We start from the raw sequence: 26610 nt of genomic DNA, 5'->3' as shown, positions 1-26610 counted from the left end.
ATAACAACAAGGTCATACTCTTCAAATGTTTGATAAAATCAATCACAAAATTTCGGTATTCTCTCAATGTAGGATGTTTTGCAGAGTGTTGTCCTTTAATTTGTTTTATGATCAGTTTTGAATCTCCTTGGAAAAAAATTCTTTTAGCACCTACTTTTTAAAGCAGTTTCAAGCCTAATAGTAATGCCTCATATTCTTCTATGTTGTTTGTGCACAGAAAATTCAATTTGTAAGAATGACCTTCAGCCTGATTAGTTTTTGAATTGTACAGCCAGACTCCTACCCCTGATCCTATTTTACCACATGAGCCATCAAAAGTCATATTCCAGAGAGGTTTTGTTTCAGGGTCCTGTTGAATAATGGATATTTGGGTGTCATGTCCTTCATTAAGATCATTTTCTGCCTGAGTGGCCTATGTATCTATGTCTCCATCATTGTACAGTATGAAGGAATCAAAATCAGTATGGATAGAGTAAAGGGGATAATTGTATGGCTTTTCTTGGCTACTCACTATATATTTCATTAAGGTTTCTCTATGCAGAGTCCTTGGTTGGCCAAATATTGGTATTGTGGCATATGTCATATCCATTTGAAGTGTTCCTTATAACTAGTTGCCCAAGAACGTGGCAATAGCATACCATACATAGGTGGAATGTCTGCTACTACTATGTCCATGACTAAACTTTTTGCTTGTATTTGGGCTAATGTGACACAGAGGTCCTTGATAAGACCTAGACACCTAACCTTGCTAGAGTCAAATGAGTATAGATCTTTCTATGGTCTTGTGATTTCAAGTCCCATTTTTTCCATAACAGTATTTGGCATGAGATTATGTGATGCACCTGAATCCAACATGGCATTATGGAGGATTGTTTCATGAATATTAAGGCTAACATAAAATGGAGGAACACATCCTTCTTGAGGTTTGCCATCAACTTCTGGCCAAACAGGAGCTCAGGCTGGTTGTCATTCAAGTTCATTGTATCAGTTTTTTCTTCTATGTTGAGTACCTTTAGGATTTGAGACCTATACGCATTCTTGTTTATCAGTTCAGTGAGAGGGATAGAAATTTTGAGTTTAGCAAGTTCATTCTGAATACTGAATGGTGTTTGAGTTTTAAGTAGATTTGAGAAATCAGCTCTTTCAGCCACTGCTTTGGTGACAAGTTCAATTTGTTGACTTGTACTAGGGATATTAGTTTGGACAGTTTTAGTAGAAACATCAATGGTTTTCCTTGTAACATTCTTTGTGTTCTTCTTTTCTAAACAATTTACATTTTTCTTAGAGTTTTCAGCTATTTTCTTGAGATTAGGATTAGTAGTATTCTTAGCAGGGAAATCAACATTCTTTTTGTTTGAGTTATCATTGTTTTTCTTACTCCTAAGATTATACTGTCTATGAACTTCTGATATGGCATTCTCAAATCTATCTTTATGGTCATCTAACTCTTTAGATTCCAACTCTGTTTGAGCTAATAAGAACAGTTCCTGTTCTTCTTGTGTAAGAAGAACAAAACCATCTTCATTTGTCCCCATTAAATTAATTTGATTTTCCTCAACTTCTTCAACCACACCTACATCTTCATCAACGTAATTCTATTGAAATGGGGGCCTAATTTGTTGATATGGGCCTCTTTGGTCTCTTTGTCTAATTTGTGGAGTGTTTCTTCTGGGATTTGGATTTCGGTTTTGTGGAACATGTTGGTTTTCCCTAGGGACACTTCTCTCACTAAAACTTATCCTCTCCATCATTCTTTCCATGGTCCTCACTAAAGAATCAATCTTAACATCTGTTGCAGAAGTTGAAGCTTCTTCTCTTATTGTCACCCTTTTTTTAGTTTTCATCCTAGCTCTTTTTGCTTGTAAATTTGCTTCTACACTCACAACATCTCTTTGCATTGCTTCTAATGTTGGAGAATTCCTTTCCCTAAGCTGGTAGGACATATCTGTATCAAAGCCATCTAGGAACTTTATCAAGGCTAAATCCTGAGGTGGTTTAAGATTTATAGGTATTGCATTATAGGTATTGTTAAATCTAGCACAATAGTCTTGAACACTTTCACCTACTTCCCTTTTAATATTTTCATATTCTGATAGAATCTGCAAAGGGTTCTTTTTGACTTCCCATATATTAAGAAAAGTTTGGTGGAACGCAGGGAGATCATTTATACTATTTACAGGCAAAGATTTAAACCATTTCCAAACTTCTCCTCCTAAACTTTGAGCAAACATTCTGAGCTTAACACTTTCTTCGTCTACCTCTTGCAGGTCAAAAAAATCATTCATTTTATCCACATGTTGTTGGGTTGTTAAAGGACCTATCCCATCAAATAGTGTGATTTTAGACTGATAGTCTTGTGGCATATTAGCCAATGGTGCTGGAAACACCAAAGGAGCATACCTGGCAGCCATGATTGGTGGTGGTGGAGGACCACTTGAAGGAAGATGAACAGTGGATGAGGTTGGACTAGTACTAGGTGGAAATGAGAGTAAAGGAATTTGAGTAACCTTATGTTGAAGGATAAAAGAAGGGGTGGGAATTATGGAGGTAGTAGGACTTGGTGACTGAATATGTGTAGATTGAGATGTGAGGGAAGAAGTTGTTATGTTTAAAGCAGTTAATTCTACTAAATGTTGAAGGTAAGCATCATCGATTTCAGAGGCGAGATCTATCACTAGGTCTTGTAAAGTATCAAAATGTTGTAAGAGCTGAAGATCTGATTCAGTTTGTGAAGAAAGTTCTCTCACTAGGTTCTTTGGTAAGACTGATGGATCAAAGATAATATGATCTTTCCAATTCTCTGATTTAGTCCTGAATAAGCCTTTTTCAAAGTGTAAATCAAACTAGATATCCTGAAAGGTAACAAATTTTTCAAGGAGTGAGTTGGCTCTGTGAAGAAATCTATTGCTTTTCTGACACTCAGTTCTAGGAGTTTTCCTTAAGATCTTTTCAGGATTGTCCACTATGGTAGGAGGATTTGGATCTAGGTGGGATCTAGTAGAGATTCTTTTGGGAGCCAGTGTTCAGATCTAAAATACAAACAAACTGAATATACACAAGAGTAGAAAGGAAACCAATCTTAGGAATAATCTTATCATACAAATCTTTTCACTGGGTACTTTGAATTCGAATGAAATGAAAAATTTTAAATAGTCCCCAATATGGTCACCACTATGTTATCGCTCTATGATTTTTGAGATTGGAAAGGAAAAATAATAAAGGATACATCAAACCACTTAGTAGTCTAGTATCTAGCCCTCCTAGACTCAAAGAGGGCTCTCTCTGTATATTTCCATATTTATCTTTATTTCTGGTGTTTAATGTATTAGGCTAGCTATAATGGTGAAAGGAGTTTATTACTTGATTACTTGATTGTTTGCTTGTTTGGTTGGGGCAAGTCAGATTTAAATCTTTTCCTTTGGGCCATGGAGTCAAAAGGTTGGGTAGTAACATCAACTTTTCCAGAGCATTTGCAAGGAAAGCTAACTATTTTTACTGGATCTAAAAGCAGAATGAAAAATGAGATGATAAAACAATGAAATCAGTAATTATTAAAAAGCAATTAAGTATTTCTTAACCACACATCAGAAGAAAAAATTTAGATTGTAAACACAGACAAAAATAAGGTGCTCCAACAACATATCTTACTCTAAAATTTCTGCTTTACAATAAGATTTAATGATGCATAATGACTAAAACAACAATACATTTAACACAGAAAGAAGACATCACCAGGTTAAAAACAACTCAAGTATCTTGCAAACGGTCTTTTATTATTGATGCTCCAGCTCAAAAATTACAGTGCTCCAAAAGAAATATTGTTCAATAACTCAGGTCCAACCCCTAATACTTCCAATGCATGAATTATTTAACAAAAAAAACCTACAACGACTGCCTTATACACTTGGAAATTTGTTATTAATTACAATGAAAGTAAAATTTGACTAGTGTAACCACGAAGTGGCCACGATGATATAACTTGGACATCTGGTCCCCTTTTTTTGGGATGTTGTTGTTGGGTAATTAATTTTACTGTAGTGGCTTTGTTGACTTGGATGGGTGCTGACTCATCCCTGCGTTGTTCCTTCAATCCTACTTGTCCTGTTGTTGTGGGGAAAAGTATCCAACACGGAATGACCCTATCCCACTCTAAGGGTGATAGTTCCTTAGCAACAGCTGAAGCAAAGCTATCTAAAGTTACTTCTTTATGACATGCAAGAGATGAAAGGAAGAGATCCACTTAACGATGTCTTGCGCAAATGGTCGATCCAATCTCCTCTATTTGCCGCTCGCTCCCAGCTCCAAGTCTTCTCACGGGCCCAGCTACACGAGATCCTGCGAACAAGACAAGAAAAGGAAACTACAAGAAGCATGCATTCATAATTGATTCAAGGATTAGCATAAATCAAATACGCAAGTAAGACAACACATCATTGAAACACATGCGAATAGAAGAACCTCAAATGCTTTATTAATATAAGGAAGTAAGGTTCAGGCAGTGATACAACCGTAAGAGGTCCAATCCAGCATCACCTTCCCGACGGAAAGAAATCTCCTCTTCACCTCCCTCAAGCAATCACCCAATACTCTCAACTGTAAACCAACAACAATTCTTTGCACAAAATTCCGGCCTCCCAGATCCCATGGGATGAGATCCTTATATAGAGTTTTGGAGTGAAGATAAGTCAGCTTGATGTGTGACTTGTTATCCTCTTCAACTCCAGTTGTTCTTCAGTCCTTGAGTCCACTCGGAGTTTCTACCTTCCACTTGGAGTTTTAGAACCTCTTTACTCATCATTAGGCAAATCTTTTGATCCAAGTGTCATTTTGGAAGCTTCCTGGGCACTGGCACATTGAGAAAAGATTCCTCCACATGTCAAAGTACGCCCAGCGCAGGTAGCCTTTGTTGCACTTGCTATGCAACGCAGGTACACCATAGAGCTTTTGACATTCAGCGCAGATGCTTAGTGGAGCAGCTGCTTTGATCCAAAATTGACCTGTTTTTTAGTGTTTTTCAGTGGAGAATTGATCTGAAGTGCTGTGGTTTGCTGACCTTGTTCCTCTAGGGGTAGGAGCAACATGTTTAGGGACTTTGGATCCCTCAGATTATTGACATTTCATGCTCCATGCTGTAAGGCACAAAAATGTCTATAACAGTTGCCCCCTAAAGTATGAGGTCATTTATCGGGTGAAATGCTTTATTAGGAGGATCCGAAGTTCATTCAATCGTCGGGAGGTGACCTGTAACAAAATACAATACAATACATTATATTTTCATACTTTCTTTTCATGATCTAGCTGATGCGGGCATTTCCCATGCTCAGCTTTATAAATACATTTGTTGTACATAAACAGATGATCGTCTGATAATAGACTGATAATTCTCTGCTTTTAATTATCATCCTTTTAGTAGGATGATCATCTGCTGCACATGTCTATGTTTTTATCTCCTGAATATATATCGCAGCCCGGATGGATGAAACTAGATCCGGGGTCTTCAAACTTGTCTGATCTTCACTCTAGTACAAGTCGATCCATGTGAGAATTTCTTGAAGTCGAACATGGAAAGACATCGCTTGATTACCAGTCAATAATGTAAACTGTTAACAAGCGCGAGAGGAATCACCAATAATGATGATGACCCTCAAGGTACTGCAGCACAATTCACGTGGCGTGAATATAGGATCTGACGTCGAACACCACGCAAAGTCTCCCTGTCAAAGGTCATTAATGTATACCTATCGCCAGAAGTGAGAAACTTGCCATTGAGGCATGCAAGCTTCAAAGTACTGAGGGGGTGTTCCTAGATCAACTTCTTGGGTAGTGAGCTGATGTCGACAAGAAGTGATCCGTCAAAGGAGGGCCTTAATGAATCCCACATCAGTGACACGGAACGGAGCTAGTGATGATGGTGAAAACGATCTGTGAAATATGATTCAGGGTGGCGGTCATGGAAGGACGAAAGATGATGTATGGTAGTGGATGGGACCCGGTTGACACTTTCTGAATGACATCTCTTGAACATATAACGACACTGATGTGATGGATCGGTAGCATTACCCCATGTATGGATGGTATGGCGAGACCATGGTGAAGGGACCGGTGAATGATAATAACCCAACCCGATATTTACGGAGGCAAAAGTGTCATGTTCAAGAGCGACTTGCTACCATTAAGCTTCGAGGTTCTTCCTAATTTTTCCCCAGTCATTTCTGACCAGTACCTCTTTATTTTTGTCAAGCTTGAGGAGGATAACATATGCTTGTTCTATAACCTGCCCTTCGGGCAAGCCCATCGCTATGTTTTAACGAGCTTAACGATAGGGAAACTCGTTCTTGTCTAAAGACAAGTTTGTCACTATCTAATATTTTTAACGAGCCCAGCGACAAAGACAACTCGGTCCTTTTCATTTTTAGAGAGTCTAAAAAGGGTACATAAAGTGGACTCCGGGGGTCCTTTTTCGTCATCTAATCCCTTAAGTCCGAAAAAGTATAAAACAATACAGAAGAGATGAATGTTCGATATCTTTATCGAGCCGAACTAGACAAGCGCTCGATCTTTTTGTGCAATAATCTCTCAGGTCCAAAAAGATTAAAATCTAGAGGAGGGATAGCTCTTCCGGTCCTTTTAACGAGATGGAAGGCCAAAACTCGGCAAACTTTTCATATTTTATGAGTCAGTGAAAAGATCTCAAAGAAGACTCGTATTTTGAGGAACGAGTGATAAACAGGGATAGCAGCAGATTCCAGGTACAGGTTGGAATTTTCCAATCACGGCAGTGTCACAAGGATGGCTAGGTGAAATCACTCTTCGCAGCTGTTCCTCAAAATAGGTAAACAATCAAGTGGATGTGAATGATCGGCCAAATGAAAAGTGGAGGTGACGGTGCACAAACACGACCAAGGCTTTTATGGCTGATGAATTTACGGTCTCAAATGGTTATTTACCGGTTCATTTTTTCTGGATGAGCTTGAACTCTGGGGGGAAGCCTGCTCACATGCTTATGTTTATTTTTTAACGAGCATGAAGTCCGCGTTAAAACTGCTCGGATCTTGCGTTTATTTTTTAACGAGCATGAACTTTGCCAAAACTGCTCGTTTTGCGTTTATTTTTTAACGAGCATGAACTTTGCCAAAACTGCTCATTTTTATGCATGCCCCCAGCATCATAATAACGCATGTCAAAGGAGGGTGCCCCCCAAGCTTCATTACATTCAACTTGGTGGTTGGAATGAAGGTTTACCTTTGAATTTTGAAAAGGGGATTTGTTTCATTTTTTAATGAGGTTGACACAATAAAAGAACTATCCTCATGATTCCTTGTTTCATTTTTTAACGAGGTTGACACGAGATAAGAACCGTCCTCGGGGCCCACTGTATTTACAGTATTTCAATTAGGGCGATGATCCATGCTGAAAAAATATTTAGGAATCTTCCGAATCCGTTGGATATAGAAGATTTCATATTGTAGGTTTCCACTGTGGCTACTTCCGCCAGATTACCTGCCGGCGGTAGGGCAAAAGTACCCATTAAGGCAGGGTCTTTTAGGAGACCTACTCCTATATTTTCGAGCGACTGATTACTTTCATGGATCATTGTGCTGCATCCCGTAACTTGGGAACTGTTGGGGAGAAATGTTTGTTGGTCGACGATTGTAATTTTTCCTTGAAAAGGAAATACAATCCTCCTGAAGTAGGTCGACACAACTGCAGCCATGGCATATATCCAAGGCCTTCCCAGTAGGATGTTGTAATCGAGGTTTCCGTCGATTACTTCCACATCAACTTCTACTGTTTTGCCCCCCAGTTCAACTTGCAAGTTACTTAAAATCCCGTATGGAGTGTATGATAGTCCATCAAATGCTTTTAATGTCGTTGACGATTTTGACAATGGTGGTGAGCCTAAATTCTTCCAGCAACTCATCGACATAAGACATGTAGATGCCCCCTCATCAATAATTGTTCGATGAACAGTTTTGTTGAGGGCTTTCACTTGAATAAGGAAAGCTAGTTGAGCTGGTAACTGAGGGTCATATCCTTTATGATCAAAGGCCACAAGATTGGAATCCATTGGGCCAATCCCACTTATCGCTGATAGTAAAGCTTGCTCTTGGGAGGGGAAATTTTGCGGTACCTCAAGTGTCGACATAGCGGACGGCGATTGGGCCAGGTCCTCTACTATATTATAATTCTGTGCTATTTTTGCACGAGGATTAAATGTCGATTTGTGTACTACTCCCTTTGGCGACTTTATCATTGGTTCAGGAATGATGGGTGGCACGACTTTGGTCAAAGTTGTTGTTGAACTACTAGGTTGTTTATTTGCCTTGTTGTTCAACTGCTTTGGATTCCTGTAATCTTTATTCCTTGTCAAAGCATTATTCTGCTGCTTTGAGGTGGACAACATAAGCACATGGGATCGGGAAGCATTTCGATTAGCAACCAGATTTTGGCCTGGGTTAGGAAATGGATCAGTCAATATCGCTGGGGTTTTCGAACTCTTAAAGAGTTTCTTAACTTCAGCTATATGTGGACAATCTTTCGTCCAATGATCCTCATCGCATATATGACACCCTGTCAGGGGTTTCCCTTTCCTTTTCTTTTTCTTCTTGCCCCCTGGTTGCTTCAGTTGTTTGCTCTTGTCAGTCGACATGGCATTTACTTCTGAGGCAAGAAGTTCCTCATTTGCATTTTGACTAGAGATTTTGCGTTTGCCAGTCACGCCATTACTGGCGTGAGAGTTAGTATTCGATTTAGGAGGGGGAGGAATTGAAAATTTAGGTCTAGGGGCGTCAGGTATTTTGTCGTAGAGCGTACTCGACTGAGTATATACTAAGTCTAAGTATTGAGCACGAGCAATGACTTGCTCCTCTGTTACGACTCCTCCCTTGGCCACATCTTCCGTTATAGCCGGAAGTAACGACTTTATAAACCATTCAGCTAACAGCTGATCGGGAACGTAAGTTTTCACCATCCTACGACGACGTCTCCACTCATGTATATGATCAGATATGTGAGTGGCCGTTGTGTGTTTGAAGTTGGTAAGGAGTTCTGTTCCCATTTCATACCTTATCGGTAATTGAAAATGGGTTAAGAAAGTCGTGGCTAAGGAGCTGAAATTGTCGAAAGAGGCTCTTGGCAATTCAATGTACCATTTAGCCGCTGGACCTGTCAATGTCCTCTGGAAGAGGCGAAGTCTTATCGAATCATCGTTTAGAGTGTTCGATGAACACCACAGATGAAAAGTCATGATGTGATTCGACGGGTCTTCACCTGGATTTCCATTGAATTTAGGAATGTCCGATGGAAGTTTATGCGGAATTGCTGGCCACCAAGGGGCATAAGCAATTGGATCATTCGTCAACCGGTTTAGATCTGGTAATTCTAGAGTTGCTACAAAGGGCAACTGTTGGTTCAGGTTAGGCGAAGCATATCCAGGATAAGATGGTATCGCCTGAGCAATGGGTCTTTGCAGACCAGCATAATGCTGACAACTTTGACAAAGTTGATGGGCATAACCATTATAACATGGTTGCCCATTACTTACAAAGACTTGTTGCTCAGGTCCTTGATATGATTGCTGGAATGGCGGTTGTTGAGATTGAACCAGCTCTGGTTGTTGGACCATTTGCTGTTGACCAATACTGGATGATTGACCAAGATGAGGAGTCACAGTACTTGTTTGAGCCTGAGTCGCTCCAGATAAGGAGGCACTACCCTGAGATTGTGATTGAGCCGCTGAGACAAAAGGTTGTTGTATTACAACAGGTAGCGCTTGTACTTGCGACGCATTCGCCATAGCAGGTGTGGTGGTAATATTCGACGCAGGGTGTACTGGTTGCATTGAATATACAACTCCTGGTTGTTGGGGCAATATTGGTACCCAACCGTTGGATGTAATTCCAGTTTGACCTGAACCTTGTTGTAAACTCCCATATGGTTGTTCTCCGGGAGGGAACAATGAAAGAGCATACTACCCTCCATATGGTGGAAATCCAGTACTTAAAGGGTAAATTGGCCTTTGAAGACACATTGGATCAGTTTGTTGAGTTTCAACATAAGAAGTACCAGATGATAATCCGGATGAAGAAATAGGAACTAACCATATTGTCGCCCTCGATTGGACTCCGGCTTGTTGTTGACAATTTGCTGGGACAGATGGTATACCAGCGAACATCGTTGGAGTAGCAGCAGGAGGTTCTGCTGCTGCTGTGTCAGACGACACAGTCCTAGATGTCGACGGTTGTTCAGACATATCTAGTCTATCCAAAAGATTTCTTAGCGATTCTACAAGAACTTACGATGCCAAAAGACTAACTTCGAAGATCAACGCAGGAATAGGAGGTGATTATGTTCCGTTTAAAATGAATTTTATTATGACGACACTTTTAGACACAACTTGCTTTTTCACTTTTTAAGAGTCGAGAAAAAGCTAAAGATGACTCTAGTCTCCTTCAATGTATTAACGAGCCCGAAGTGACAAATGCTCGAATGGACTTTTTCAGTTATAGAGTTTGAAAAAGGCCAAAAGAAACTACTTTGGAGTTCTAAGCAGAGGGTGTGCCAAACCTTTCGCGAAACCACAGAATACGTTTTACGGTACGAGTGGTCGATCTTCGTGAATGCTGTGTTCACTGCATCACGATCAGTAGGGCGGCCGACACGGCTTCCTATGGATCAAGGCTTTGTTCCTATAGGGGTCTCCCAATATACGCGATGGTATGCGGGAGCACAAGTCTGTATTAGTGCTATCGTCCCTCAGGAGGAATCACCCACCTTCGTAGAGATCGACAGTCACTATGTTTAACGACGCCGGAACACGTCTCTACCTAGACCTCTACTGTGTTTCGTTATGTTTCAAAGCGTTGTTATGTAAATTCAGTTCGTTTTAGGTTGATCTTGCTTAGCAGTTTGCCTTTATGGATCACCACGTGATGTATGATACAACTCCTAAATGCAGTCTAAGAATGATAAGCAAGCTTTTTCAATTTTTTCAACTTATGAAAATCTTAACTACTGAGGGAAAAGAAAGACATCATCTTTTCAAACAGATCATAGAGCACACACTGATGCACTTTCCTAAATCGACATGCAAACTGTCAAAATGCACATGCACAATGCAAGTATTTCTTTTCTTCTTCCTTAATGTTGATGTATTACAAAAAGAAAGCTGTTGTATAATTTCGAATTCAATTTCAAGTGAAAGAAAACAAGTTTTTGTCCAATAATCAAAAGAACACCTTAATATTCACTCATTTCAACACAAGAAATACTGAAATCCGAACCATATAACGAAAGCAAATGCTCAAGCAGCTATGAACAGCAATAAACTAGCTCTTAGAATCACAACGACACTTTATCACAGGTCTAGATTCAAGAGGCCACAGCAAGACTAGTTCACTTTCGTTATGGGAAACTGTAAATGAATATAAGAAATACAATAAGAAAAATCACGGTTTCTTCATACAACTGAGGCGGAATGAAGGCAAAGAAAGGTAGTTTCAGCTGGGTATACAGGTTGACAACAGGCTGCAAAAACAATATTGAAAACTGGGCAACAGACAGTAGGGAACCCCAGTTGCACAAGGCAAAACTGGATCAGTGCAGGTACTGCACTGTCAATCTGACATGCAGCGCAGGTAGCCCCTTCGGGACCTGCGTTGCAGCGCAGGTAGCCTTTGTTGCAGCTGCACTGAAGAGACAACTCTCGTCTCTCTCAGATTCCGGGTCACAGTTTGCTCAAAAATCAATGGTTTTTGGCCAAATCAGAGGCTATCAGCCAAGTATACACTAGAGGATGATTAAGGAAGATGAACACTATCACAAAGAGCTAAAAAGAGTCCTTGTGGATCAGCTCTTCAAATCATAAACATGCCCAGCACTGAGCTAGAGTAGCTGCCCTCTACTTTGCATTCGAAGGATTCGAATGCAGTTCGATTCGGTACTCCCTTTGTTTAGGAAATGAATAGCAAGAAACACAAGCTACCAACAAGACACGATCCCCAGCGGATTCGCCAGTCTGTTGTGGGGAAAAGTATCCAACACGGAATGACCCTATCCCACTCTAAGGGTGATAGTTCCTTAGAAACAGCTGAAGCAAAGCTATCTAAAGTTACTTCTTTATGACATGCAAGAGATGAAAGGAAGAGATCCACTTACCGATGTCTTGCGCAAATGGTCGATCCAATCTCCTCTATTTGCCGCTCGCTCCCAGCTCCAAGTCTTCTCACGAGCCCAGCTACACGAGATCCTGCGAACAAGACAAGAAAAGGAAACTACAAGAAGCATGCATTCATAATTGATTCAAGGATTAGCATAAATCAAATACGCAAGTAAGACAACACATCATTGAAACACATGCGAATAGAAGAACCTCAAATGCTTTATTAATATAAGGAAGTAAGGTTCAGGCGGTGATACAACCGTAAGAGGTCCAATCCAGCATCACCTTCCCGACGGAAAGAAATCTCCTCTTCACCTCCCTCAAGCAATCACCCAATACTCTCAACTGTAAACCAACAGCAATTCTTTGCACAAAATTCCGGCCTCCCAGATCCCATGGGATGAGATCCTTATATAGAGTTTTGGAGTGAAGATAAGTCAGCTTGATGTGTGACTTGTTTTCCTCTTCAACTCCAGTTGTTCTTCAGTCCTTGAGTCCACTCGGAGTTTCTACCTTCCACTTGGAGTTTTAGAACCTCTTTACTCATCATTAGGCGAATATTCTGATCCAAGTGTCATTTTGGAAGCTTCCTGGGCACTGGCACATTGAGAAAAGATTCCTCCACATGTCAAAGTACGCCCAGCGCAGGTAGCCTTTGTTGCACTTGCTATGCAGCGCAGGTACACCATAGAGCTTTTGACATTCAGCGCAGATGCTTAGTGGAGCAGCTGCTTTGATCCAAAATTGACCTGTTTTTGAGTGTTTTTCAGTGGAGAACTGATCTGAAGTGCTGTGGTTTGCTGACCTTGTTCCTCTAGGGGTAGGAACAACATGTTTAGGGACTTTGGATCCCTCAGATTATTGACATTTCATGCTCCATGCTGTAAGGCACAAAAATGTCTATAACACCTGTTCCTCATGGTAATCACACAAGTCACTCCTTTCTTCTTCATATGGAATCTTGACTTTGATCAACCTGTGGTATATTTCATCAGCTTCAGTGTATCATGCAAAAGTGGGTTTGACTATAAAAACATGCTTCAATTCATGCTCAATATAGATTGGATTACTGATAGCCTCCAGCAATGCTTTTCCTGTTATGCTGCCTCTGATATTGGATAGATTGACAACATCCTTGGCTATGTCTTTGAGCCTCTTGACATAATCTTCTCTGACCATGAGTTTTTCGTTAATAACAAATAGAGAAGGGAGACCTTTCTGTGTTAAAGGTTCAATTCTATTGAAAAACCTATTCACTGTCAGCTCCAAATTCTGGCATTTTTCTTCTAGTTGTACATTCAAGTTCTTCTTAGTCAATACCTTTTTCACCTTTAGAATAGTTTCTGTCATGTCTGCTACTCCCAGCTCTTCTAGCTCATACCTGTTCTTTGAATTGAGAAATTTAATGATTCTGTTGGCTGTTGTTGGCATGTCTCCCAGCTCTAGGTTAGTGGATGAAATAGCTTCCTTAGCTTTTTCAACTAACTCCTTCTGTTCAAATATAATTTGGATGTTGGGCTAGATCTCATTCATGCCATTGATGATGTTGTTCCAGATGATCTCTTTCACCCTTCCTAGAGTGTTACCAATGGATGATTCCTTTTTATATTTTTGCAACTTTTCGATTAAGGTCCGTGCCCTCTGCATCTCCACTGAATGTGCACTTTCATCTCTTTTGATTTGGTCCTGTAGAACATTGACTTGGGTTTCTAGTCTCTTGATCTCCTCTGTCTAAAGATTCATTCTCTCCATGGAGTGGTTGTAGGAATAGCTGTAAGAGGGAGAGCCTCCATAGTGGTGTTGGCCAATTGTGTTTCCTTTTCCTTCTCTTGTACCATCTTCTCCATTTCTGCTTCCATTTGTTTTATTTGGAGAGACTACTCCATTATTAATTTCATCATTTCAGCCTTCTGACTCTTTGTTTCCTCTATCTCTTTGGTCAAGGGATCATGTGTTGCAGGCATTTTGAGCTACTTCTTTAAGGCTGCTATATCAATCTCCTTCTTCTTAATTATCTCTTCTATTGCTTTCACATATGAGGGATCATATCCAATTTTCACCACTAAGTCTTCCAAAGACTTAATTTTGTTTTCTTTTGATTAAGATGAAATATTTTCCATATTCAGCTCATATTGAGCATTTGATAAGGCCACCTGCATTTTAAACAAAGTCATAGAGGTACTGGTTAGAGTAGAGGAGATCAGTTCACCAGTTTCCTTGTGAATTTCCAGTTGATCAATAGGATGAACATTGCTGGCATCAAACTCAAAAGAGGTATGTTTGTAATCAGTTGGAGTTTTAGGTTCTGTTGTTTGTGCTTCCAAGAATTCCATATGCATCTTGCCTTTTTCTGAATCGAAAGCTGAGAGGAGTCTGCCTTGAGAAGAAGAACTTTGCTTCCAGAATTGAGCATAAGTACTCTTCTTTAACATTTCATTCCTGATTTTTATCTCCCTGAAAGTATCAAAGATGGTCTCCTCTTTTTCTCCAGTTACATTAGTAGATGTGGAAACTTGGAGAGTCTGTTGCCTTTCTGAGATCAGAGTGGTAGGAAGAGATTGACCTCCTACTAGGGATGATTCAGGAATATCACTAATATTAATGACTATTTGTTGTGGTGATTCCTTGCCTATGTCCATGTGTATCCTTGCCCTTTTCCTAAATTTCAATCTGAACTCTTTCATAGAAGTATCAGTCCCTGGTGACTGATCTTCTCTCGGCCTTTTCCCTGTTGTTTCTTTTTCATGTTCCTTACCCTTGTCTGATCTATCCTTTGTACTCTGTCTTTCTTGCTGCCTAGGAGTCTGTGCACTTGAAGAAGAAAGTATTTGTTCCTCAGCTTCTTGTAGGGTGTTAGGCATCCACTCAATCTGGTTCATAAATTTCTCTATTTCAGGCCTTTGAGTGTGAATATAGGGTGTTGATTTGTTCTCCACCCTTTTCTTGGAGATAATGCCCCATGGGTCATAGGACCATGTGAAACTATGAGTGAACTTCATTTCCTTCAATTTCTTGTCTGCCTCCTCACCTACTGCCCTGTTGTTGCAAATGAAAGGACCAATCTGGGATTTGATCCTAAATTGTGACTTCTTCTTCACTGCCACAAAATGTACTTCATCTGTATTGATCATCTGCCTGATATATTGAAGTGCAAAGATCCTCATGGGGAGGAACTTTGACAGCTTGTAAGGGACCAAATCACATCCATTTACCCTTATTTCTATGTAATTTTGGCACAAGTACCAATCTCCTATTCTTGCTTGGTCTATCAACTGCATAATCCTTTTAATTTCTTCACTGACTCTAGGTTTTGCAGTTCCACTAAGGAGGCTCATAGCTAGATGAACAAACATTTCTATAAATGTCTTGTAGGTGAAGTCCTTTGGATCCTTCATTACTAAGTTTGTCCATAAACTGAAAGATTGGGTTCACCTTCTTCATTTAACTTGCTCATTGTAAACTGGAATATGACTACCTAAAAATAAACAAACATGTATACTAATACTGAAGAGTACTGAAACACTTCCTCTATGATGAAATTTAAAAATTGCTCATGGATGGCATCTGCCAAGAATTGACTGAAATTAAATAGGATATAAGGCTTTGACTCTGCTAACAATATGGACAGGAAACTTATTATAGCCTCATCAAGCCACTAATCTGAATAATAGCATAGAAGATATGAAAGCACAGTGACTATATGCATGGTTCTATCAAGGAAGGTAGGGGAGGAATAAGGAGGATTTTTGCTAGGCAGTGGGGTCTGTTCAGTCATGAAGAGTTCCAAGGTTTTATCTCTTTTAGCAATGTCTAGTCTTTGGTACATTTCGTTGAGGATTTCATGGGAGAAGGGAGAAGTTCCTTTAATGATAGGAGCTTGCATCATCTGCATTATGGATTTGGCATCTATGGTGAACAATATGTCTCTTGCTAGGGCTATTACTTCCCTTTGCTGTGGGTTATAGCATGAATGGCATTTTCTAATTAGTTCTGGGCAGCTATGGGTTTTGGGAAAAATATAGAATGGAAAATTGGTATCCCAAAGTCCTATATCATCCATTTCATCAACAAATTTTTCCTCCCACCAGCAATAGATGTCGAAGAGATCAAATTCTGAAAGTGTCTCATGTATTTTGAAGTCTTTGTCTGCCAGTGGAATATGATCCAAGTCCAGTGGTGGGTGCACCATTGGATTGAACATTTCCTGTTCTTTCTTCTTGGGTGGCATGGCTATCTTCTACAAATTTTTAAACCTATATTGTATTGAATTTGCACGTGAGCTGCAACAGAAAAGGAATGTAAAGAAGAGGGAAATCAGAGAGGGAAAAAAAATGGGATGAATAGAAATGGGATTCAAGAAGGAGGATATCTAATAAACGCAGAAAAATGACACTTTCTGCAACTGTGTTATTGTTTCAGTGTGTTCACTTCTTCTTTGTGTATGCCTGAACAAATATTGACTTTCACCTGTAAGTAAAGAGAACACATTTAAATTTTGTAAATGGGTAGGAGATGGTGTATTTGTAGCTTTTGGAGCATTCTCATTGGATTGGTCTGAAGTGGTGCGAGTTTGTTGGCTAATAGTCTAGCCAATTGAATGTGTAACGGTATAGTGGGGGAATGGAGGTGATAGACAGATGGGATAGGGTGGTGGGATGGGCAAACGATCATGACGGAGGAGGTGGTTTAGTGGAACGTGGAAACCACTTTTCAGGGGGGCCTTGAAGCGGTAAGTGGAATGAGTGGGGGGGTGCAAAATCATGACAGTGTGACACGTAAGTGGTCCAAAACCACTGATTCTGGACCCGGCCCCCCAGAATTAATGTTCAAAGGGTGGGGGGTTGGAAAATCATATGGGCCATTGGATTGAATAGCGAGTGCAGGGATTAGATGAGAGGTGAGGGGTGGGTAATAGTTGATGTGATGGGTACGTGACGTGAGTGGTGGGGTAGGAGAATGAAAAAAGGGGGCGGAGAATAACATAAAGTTAGGAGTAATAGTATAAGCCTCCTTTCCCTTTTTAATTTCTTTTCCAACATTAGGGAAACACATGGACTATGTCATAAAACATTAAAGGAATTTTTCATGTCTTTTTCCCTTTGTAATTCTTTTCAATCTACCTACCCTTTATTTTTCTAATCTAACATTTTTTTCCTTTTTTCATTTGCAATGTGTGTTTGGACTTGCTGACCCTTTTCACTTTCTCTCTTTTTATTTCTAACATATTCTATCACTTATCTCTCCTATTGTTCTAGATTGAATAGTTGAACCAATTTCAGTTCTACCTCACTATTGATTTTCCAAGCTTAAACTGTTTGGCAGATCTTTATTTTCTACTCTATCAACAGAAATTGAAATTTGTTCAATCATGCTTAGACTATATGAATTGAAAAATATTTGGGGGTTTCCTTTCTTTTCATTTTTTTCTCTTTTTTTTAATACCCTCTTTTGTTTAGTTTTATCTTCTCCTCTTTTTTGTGAAATCAATTGAATATTTAAATCTATGAACAATATGAAATCTACCAAATATGAGATACTCAATCACCTTGAGATCCTATAAATTATAGGACCCTAACAGAAGGAATTGAGCACTAGCGCTAGTCTTGTAAACTGGAATAAAAGGAATATTCTTGGGAAATGATGCAAAAGGGAAATGTTCTACCCATCAAGAGGGACATAAGGGTAGTCTCTTCATGATGGGAAATCATGTAAGGTTCACTATAGAGGTCTCTAAGATCTAGGAACAGGGAGTAAAGGGACATTAACAAAATGTTCTATAACAGATTCCCCCTAAAGCGTGAAGGTCGAACTAGAGTGAGGGGTGAAATGATTTACAAGTAGATGCATGGAACCAGAGACGTCGGTGGAGAACTTGCAAGCAAGCATAGATACATGTACATCACCAAAATCTCTTATAAATAATACATGAATCGTGGTATGGACGTAGCCACCCAGAGAATGATCATGTAAATGGATCCAAGGCATGGGTGCAGCCGTCCTGTAAGGAGGGTCATATCAAAACCAAGGTATGGTCGCAACCACCCAATAATGAGAAGGATCAAATGTAAAAACTCATGGTATGGTCGTAGCCATCCATCTGAAAGAGACATGTATGTCAACATGATCATATCACATCGCCTTGCAACCTGGACTTTTGTAATCTGAGCCCAGGGTCTTGCGCTCCAACACAACTCGATCAAAGTACAAATTCTAACATGTGAATAAGTGTGTTGAAGTTGAACATGCTAGAAATTTGCTTGATTATCGGTCAATGAGGCGAACAATTAACAAGCGTGAGAGAAACCACTAATAATGACAATGGCTTTCAAGGGACTAGCAGCATAATTCACGGAATGTGAATAAAGGACTTGAATTTGAACGCCTGTGAAATCATCCAATATAAAGCCAACGATGTGAACTTGTCATGAGTGAAAAGAAATTGCCATTAGGGCATGCAAGCTTTAAGGTACTGGAAGGGAGTCTCTCAGCCAACTTCCCGAATAATGAGCTGAAGTCAACAGGAAGTGACCTTGTCGAAGGAGGGCCATGATGTACCCCACATCAACAACACGATACAAAGGAATTTAATGATTTTGGATGATACAGAGAATCAAGAATGAGTGTAACTAAAGAAGGACAACACTTGAACATATCAGCGACACGACTTTGGAGTATGGCAGCTTTTGGATCCATAGGATCGGAGGTTATGATGACATGGTAGAGATCAAATGGAAAGGAAAAAAATGAACAACCCAACCCAAGAAAGTCAACGATGAAGTGAGAATATCCCAACCCGAGACGAAGCAGAAAGTGTGATGTTCAAGAGTGAGCTGCCGACACAACTGATGGAATTTCCAATTTTCCACCACCATTTCTAGCTAGTACCCCAATTATTGTTTATCACAAGCTTGAAGGGGATAGCATGTGGTTGCACTGTGAGTCCATCCTTTGGATGAAACCGACCTAGTAAGATTAGTAAGCACTAGGATGGAGAAGCTCATGTCTATCATGGTGACGAATCCAATGTCATTTAAGTTTAACGAGTCTGACAAAGGTATAACTTGGTATCTTTTTCTTGTTTAGAGAGTTTGAAAAAGGTATGGAAAAGAAAACTCCACATGGTGCCTTTTTGTACATTTGTGTCTGCTCTCGAAAAGGTAGAAAACGATATTTAAGAGAACCGCTTGACCATGCCAGTCAAGAAGTACCTTTTTCATAAATAGTTTATCCCAACCCGAAAAAGGAGTAAACATATACTGGGTAAACGATGTTTCAAAGCCTTTAACAAGTTCAAAACGACAAGAGCTCGACAATATTTTCGTGTTTAAAGAGTTGGAAAGGAGATTGAAAGTAGACCCTCTATTTTTATTCTCTTTAATGAGTCAAAATGGGAAAAATACTCGACAATCTTTTCATATGAGTTTTCACGAGTCAAGAAAAGAGCTTAAAGACGACTCCAATACCATCATTAGTAATCTGTCACATATCGCTGCACAAGAGGAAAATGTATTATCCAATTTATGAGGTAAAAATAGATGAAAAATGATTTTAAAACCCTAAAATATCATGAATAATGAATAAAAAGGGGAAAAGTAAATTATTTTTACCATTTTACCTTTTTACCTTTGTGGAGCAATTTTTTACCCATTTGTGCCCTATATCTTCAGGAGTCAATTGCGGTAGATCTAAGAGGCCGATCAACGATCCATCAATCACAGGTAGGAGCTGAGACCCTTAGCTTTATTTTCATGCTTGTTTTTCCTATTTTTAACTATTTTTTGGATTTCTGGAGGTGATCTTAGCAAAACAATTTCGCCCTCGGTTGGCATGATATCAAGGCTTGGGATCACACCGATCGAGGGTCATTAACATGACCACTTGTGCCATTTGCACTACTATTTTTAAAACTGTCGTGTCGATGTCGAGAGTAAGAAAATTTTGATTGTTTCTTGATTTCTCTGCTTTGAATCCAAATTTCTTCAGTTAAGGATGAATGTTGACTTGATTCTATGGTTTTTGCAGGCAAAATACAGTGAGAAATGGTCGATTAGAAAGAACGTGAACATGAGGCAATCAATCCATAGGCATTGGCAGACCCAAACTATTTAAATTACCTAAGGAACTACGGGATCCTAAAATTCTTCCTTGCATCAAGGTCTTCGGGCTCAACCTGAGTTGCTGCAATATTTGATTAGTATTTGGGACATTAATTGAGAATTTTTTGTGATCCGGGATCAAGAACTAGAATTAGAAACTTCAGACATCTATTTCATCACTGGCTATCCCGAAGAGGGGAACCAATAAATTTGTATGGGTCCAGGCCTATTGGGGCAAGTGTGAACATGTTGCTTGCAGAACACTGTCCAAAAGCACTAAAATCAAAGAGTGACAAGGTAGATATCATGACTGTTAATGACCTTGTGTTGAAAGTGGGTCTTTTGACCATAAACAAAGTTGTCGGGGCTCAGGCATTGCATGAGTCTAATAAGTCCAAGTTTCAATATGCTATAGACTGTACGACACCCACTATCTTCAATTGGGTGGAAGCCATGAAGGTAAACATGAAGCGCCAGTTATCCAAAGCCAGGGCAGGAAACATGAGGCATTTAGGATATGGTTTCATTCTAATGACCTTATTTTGGAACGGATCCCACTATTTCACTATCATCTTGCAAAGGTGAACTCTCCATTGCCACGAGACCCAGGGATGGTCCATTGGAGTGAACTGATGCCCAGAACCGACGAGGGCCAGCATATGTCATACAAGCCCACCTTCTTTTCGTGGCTGAGGCATTAGCTAATCATGGTCGAGGATTGACCTTATAGTGGTACAGACTCCTACAATGATCCTGATATGTCACTCCTAGAGGGAGAAGATTATGATGATCGAGGTAAGAAAAACAATTTTAATTTTATGATTTTTTATTGTTTTTTGAAATATATGCATTTGTGACATTTTGATATTGTAAATGCAGATGTGGGACCAGAGCAACCTACCAGGATGTCCCCGATCACTAGGCGCATTGCTTGATAGTTTGATATTTCTCCTTATTAGGAAGGAGTCGATAACGAGGAGGAGATCACACGGAACCTTGAGGGATTATCCAGGGGTATCCCAGAGTATGTCCGGGTGGGTGACATCCCACGCTAGTATCAACGACACACAGTGGGGGTGTCTGACCGGATCCACCTTTTACTGACTCGAGTAGTACGAGTAGTAACGTGCTATCATGATCATCATGCCGAGTAGTCCATAGTTTAGCATTTACAGTTTTGAGGCCTACGAGCCATGGATGTACTGACAACATATATTATTTTTTGGGGTTTTTATGTATGACACTCAAACATTATCAACATATATATATACATACATACATACATATATATATATATATATATATATATATATATATATATATATATATATATATATATATATATATATATATATATATATATATATGTTGTATTCCTTGCTTACTATGATACAAATGTTTTGTTTCTTCACATGTTGTGTAAATGTCTGTTTACACATAATTAGCTAATGCTTCTGTCAATGTATTCATATGCCTAGGAATATGATGATATGTGATGTAATCAAAATTTCTTTCCAATAGACGAATACGCAAATAAATTCTAAATATGTGAGGGTTCCTAACAGAATATTTCCCATTGAGCTGTGTTAGCCCCCTAATTTGCTCCCTTTTGATCATTTTCCCTTCCTAAATCATGACCATTTATCGTTGTTTTACCTCTCTTATACACCCTCATCTTGCACTAGTCCAAGAACGATGACATATTTCGCATGAACTTTATATTTCATATTTTTAACTTAACTTAGCATTAATTAATTATTTACTACGTGACTTCTCGCTTATAATCACTCTTGTAACTTCTCGATATCTCCAATGTTGTTTGATAGTCAAGTGCTTACCATGATCGCTAATCCTAGTGCAGGATTGGATATCGCACCGGTGCCAGCACAACGAATCTTTGTAGTAGATCCGGACCTCCTTGATCACCGCCGTATTTTGCGCCACTCCAACTATGACAGCAAGGCAATCCAAACATAGCTGAGATCGGACTTATGAAGAACAAATAGCTAGACATTGGCTATAGCCAGTTTTGTTAAACTGCCTAATTTTGAAGGTCGAAAGTGAAATTCTACATATCAGTTATGTAATCGGTTAAACGATACTTTTGGCCTTCGACAAAGGATCTATATAACAAGGAATCTAAATAGGAAGAGATAGTTCTTGATAAGTTTGTGTAGAATAGAGATATAACGAGGAAGGCAATAACAAGCTTATATTTTTATTATTGCCCAAATCTCGGCTGGACTATGTAATCATGCATGTATTTGCCTCTATGAATTAATAAGAAGGGAGCTTCACCTTATGTTTTCATGAATCGTATTTTTGTTTGAGATTTGATGAATTGATAATGTGTTGAGCAGCGTTTCTATTTAAAAGGGCAACGCACTGGATGCCAAGTGTTATTTAATGTAAAACACATGAATTCTTGTTTGAGTGAAAGCGGATCCGTAGTGTGAAGTAGTTAGAATTTATTTCCCTGCATCTGATTTTGGATTGGTTTCCCCGCCCGGTCCAAGCAGGAGAAATAACACTGCACCAGTACACATTGGTGTGCTATTCCTTTCCTGTAGTTTTGTTTGATTTGGTTTTCCCCGCCTGGTCCAAGTAGGAGAAATAACCCTGCACCACTGCACGTTAGTGTGCTATTCATTTCATGCAGTTTTGTTTGATTTGGTTTTCCCTGCCTAGTCCAAGCAAGAGAAATAACCCTACACCAGTGCACGTTTGCGTGATATTCACTTTCTAAAGTTCTGTTTGATTTGGTTTTCCTGCCTAGTCCAATCAGGAGAAATGAACTTGCACCAGTGCACGTTGGTGTGATGCAGCAAGCCTTTTTAATTTACTTCCAACAGTTTTCTTGCTTTCATTTAATGCTTCATGATAGGATAAATTATAAGAATTGTTTCTTTATTTCTGCACTTTGTTAAAATAAAAAACATTCATTTTTATGTCTGCAATTTGATTTCACAACACTTGCAGTAGTTAAGCTCTTATTTCAAGAATTAAATACCAAGTGTAAGAAACTTTGATCTGGTGTAAGAACTAGTTTCTTGTCATGGGATCTGAGTGCTCTAAACTTGAGAAAGTTCAAACCCTTGCATGAAGGAAAACACTTTTAGTACAGACACCATTTATACCCTCTGCATAAATTTATGTTCTTGCGCTAGTGCATGCAGACTACACAAGTGCAAGATAGATAAGTGCAAGAAGGAAATCTCTATATAAGCAAGTTTGAAGGGCCCATATGTTGAGATTTCTAAAGTGTCTCTGCTAAAGAAAAACACACACTCAGTAGTTAATCAATAGTTAGCTAGAGTGATTTCTCCTTTATTTTTAAATCTCTTTTGCAAATGCATTCTTCCTTGTTCCAGTCTTAGATTATTTTGATGGTTCAAGTTGCCCTTTTCTTTCTTTAGTTTGATTCTGCAATCTTTCCTTTAAATAAAGTAGGGATTGACATTAGAAATATTCATACCATCTCTGGCATTTCTTGTGCTTTGTCTCTAAGTTTATGAATCCCCCGGGTTGACAATTAAGTGTTGAGGAGTTTTCTTAAGTGCAATTCCTATACCCAACATTTTGGTGTCATTGTCGGGGAGGCGATTTGATTTGGTAAAAATTTTCTGAGTATACTATAGAGGTAATTTTTCCTTCATTTTTGCAGTATTTTTTTGGAAAAGCTTCTTTGAAGGAATTTTACTAGTGTTGATTTATTTCTGACAACGTTTTTATTAGAAATTGTTTTGTTTACTTTTCTTTCATTTTTTGAAATGAATGACTAGAAAATTTAGGGGTTCAAACCCCACTAAGGGTGGAAAGAATTTTGAAAACCATTCTCATATTGGGTCTCCTTCTGTGAGCAGGAAGCCCAATCCAATTCAAACCCATCACGCAAGAACAGTCCACCTAGATTTTGGTGACAACAACTCAGGTGTGGTTCAATCTGTTGGGAGTAAAAGGGAAATAATGGCAGACTGCGAAGATCATGGGGAAAGGACTGATGAAAACCTGGTAAGTGGGGAACAGTCCACTTTTTTGTTTCCAATTGTGGACCCCGCTACTGTGGCACAAATGAAGAACATCCCACCATCAGCTCTCCCTCATTTCCATGGTAAAGTTCATGAAGATCTTGACTCTTTTCTATTCGAGTTTGATATTTTGTGTAGAAGTTATGATTATTCAACTAATGCTCAGAAGCTAAGATTATTTCCAGTTACTCTCAAGGACTCAGCTTTGCGCTGGTTCATGGGGTTAGGAGGAAACACTATAGCCTTTTGGGATCAGATGAAGAGAGTGTTAAATATTAAGAATATTGCAAAACTCGGCACATGTAGGATGAGATTTTTACAATTATACAAGATGATGATGAAACTCTTGAAGACTATCTAGAAAGATTTCTATATATTTTATAAAGGTTGAAACTTAAGCTAGATTCCAGTACTATTAGAACCTTGTTCTTAAGAGGACTTACTGATAATCCTAGAAATAATTTAAATCTGTTAGGACAATGTGATATTTCTCAGCAAACTTTCAAACAAATTTGTGAATTGTCCAGGAAATTTTCCAGGAATCAGTATCGATTTGGTAGAGGAACTCAAAATAGAAATAGAAAAACCGAATCTACTAATGCAATAATTATTGGACTAGAAAATAAAATGGAAAATATGAAAATTGATGTAATGAATATTGTTACCAAACAGTTGGATTCTTTAAAATTTCAACAAAAACTCATGAAGGAACAAGAGTCATTAAGTATTTTCTGTCCTAAATGTAGAGACAAGCATCCTCCTAAAGAATGTCCTCTTAATTTGAAAGAAACTAATAAGTGTGCTATTTGTGCAGAAGACCATATCATAGAAAAATGTCCCTCTATACCAGGACTTAAAGTTGTATTTATAGGGGGGAAACTTGAAGCTGAATACTTGTATTCTATGGGAGAAAAAAGAAATTGGCCTCAGGTAGGTGCAGGTATGGCTCCTGAATTTTCTCCACTATTTCGGTTATAATTCACATGCATATTCTTATCCTAACACTAATCAGCTGTGGCAGTATGGAAACCAATATCAGCATGGGCAACCTTCTCAACCATGGCAACAAGGTTGGAGAGGGCCAACTCATTCTCCATATTCCTACCAGCCACCCATGCAGTCATATCCATCTACACATGCACCTTATCCAATGCCTCAACCTTCAAGTCAGTCTACCCCACCATTACCCTTACCTCCACCTTTTCGACCTCCTCAGTTGCCTGCACAGCCTATGCCCAATCCTAACAATAATAAAGCAGTGCAAATGACCTATTTAAGAAACCAACTTTTATTCGAGTACCAGGTTATTCTAGTTGGGGTTCATGATATTCAATTAAGATCGGGAAGGACTATAACATTAGAAAATCAGAAGCAACCTAGAGTGATTGTTGAAGAGAATGAAGAAGAAGAAACTCTTAGTCATTCTCCAAAAGCCGTCACTAAGCAGCCCTTACCCTCTGAATCCTTTCCACCTTCTTCCAACCAACCTCCCTTCTAGAGAGGCTAGTAATGGAAAGAAGTGAGCCTATTTTTGAGACTAGTTTGGCATCAGAGCTTCGGAATATTTTCATTAAGATACCTTTGCTCCAAGCCATCAAATAGATCCCTATTTGCACTAATATTATTAAGGAACTATGTCTCAAGAAACCTGAGAAGAAGATATTGGAACCCCAAACCATTCAATTTGTTGGTAGGGCAGCAGAGTTGATGACAGGATGTGTGTCTATTGAAAAATATACTGATCCCGGAAACCTTGTTGTCTCAGTTAATATTTGTAATTTCCTTGTATCTAATGTTCTTATAGACCTGGGGGCAGCCATTAATGTCATGACTAAGCAAACCATGGATCAACTTCGGTTATCTCATCTTCACCCTACTCCCATTATGATTAAATTAGCAGATAGATCTAAAATTAAGGCAGAAGGAGTACTGGACGATGTGATTATATCATTAGATTCTTGGGAATATCCTGCTAATTTCATTGTGCTTCAGCCAAAGAACCCAGTAGGAGGACATCCCTTGATCTTGGGTTGACCATGGCTTGCTACAGCTGATGCATATATTGGATTTCACTCCGGTGATATGTATATTTCACATGGGACATCTAGGAAGAAAGTTACCTTATACCCCCCTGCTAGATCCATTCAAGACCTTCGAGATACTTTATGGTTAGACCAAAGAAGTGATGAGGAGATTTAGCCCATTTCCTTTATCCATAAGCATACTGGGCCTTCACAAGAATATCAGATTCAAGATTTCTTGAATAATCTAGACACTATGCCTAATTTTGAGCTATTGAGCCAGATCTTCAGCCTAGATTTTCAAG

Source organism: Pinus tabuliformis, chromosome 5_1 (genome assembly GCF_031772625.1).
Source record: "Pinus tabuliformis cultivar Carrire ecotype Pingquan chromosome 5_1, CPIR1, whole genome shotgun sequence".
NCBI classification, from domain to species: domain Eukaryota; kingdom Viridiplantae; phylum Streptophyta; class Pinopsida; order Pinales; family Pinaceae; genus Pinus; species Pinus tabuliformis.
Note: the sequence above shows the minus strand (reverse complement) of the source record.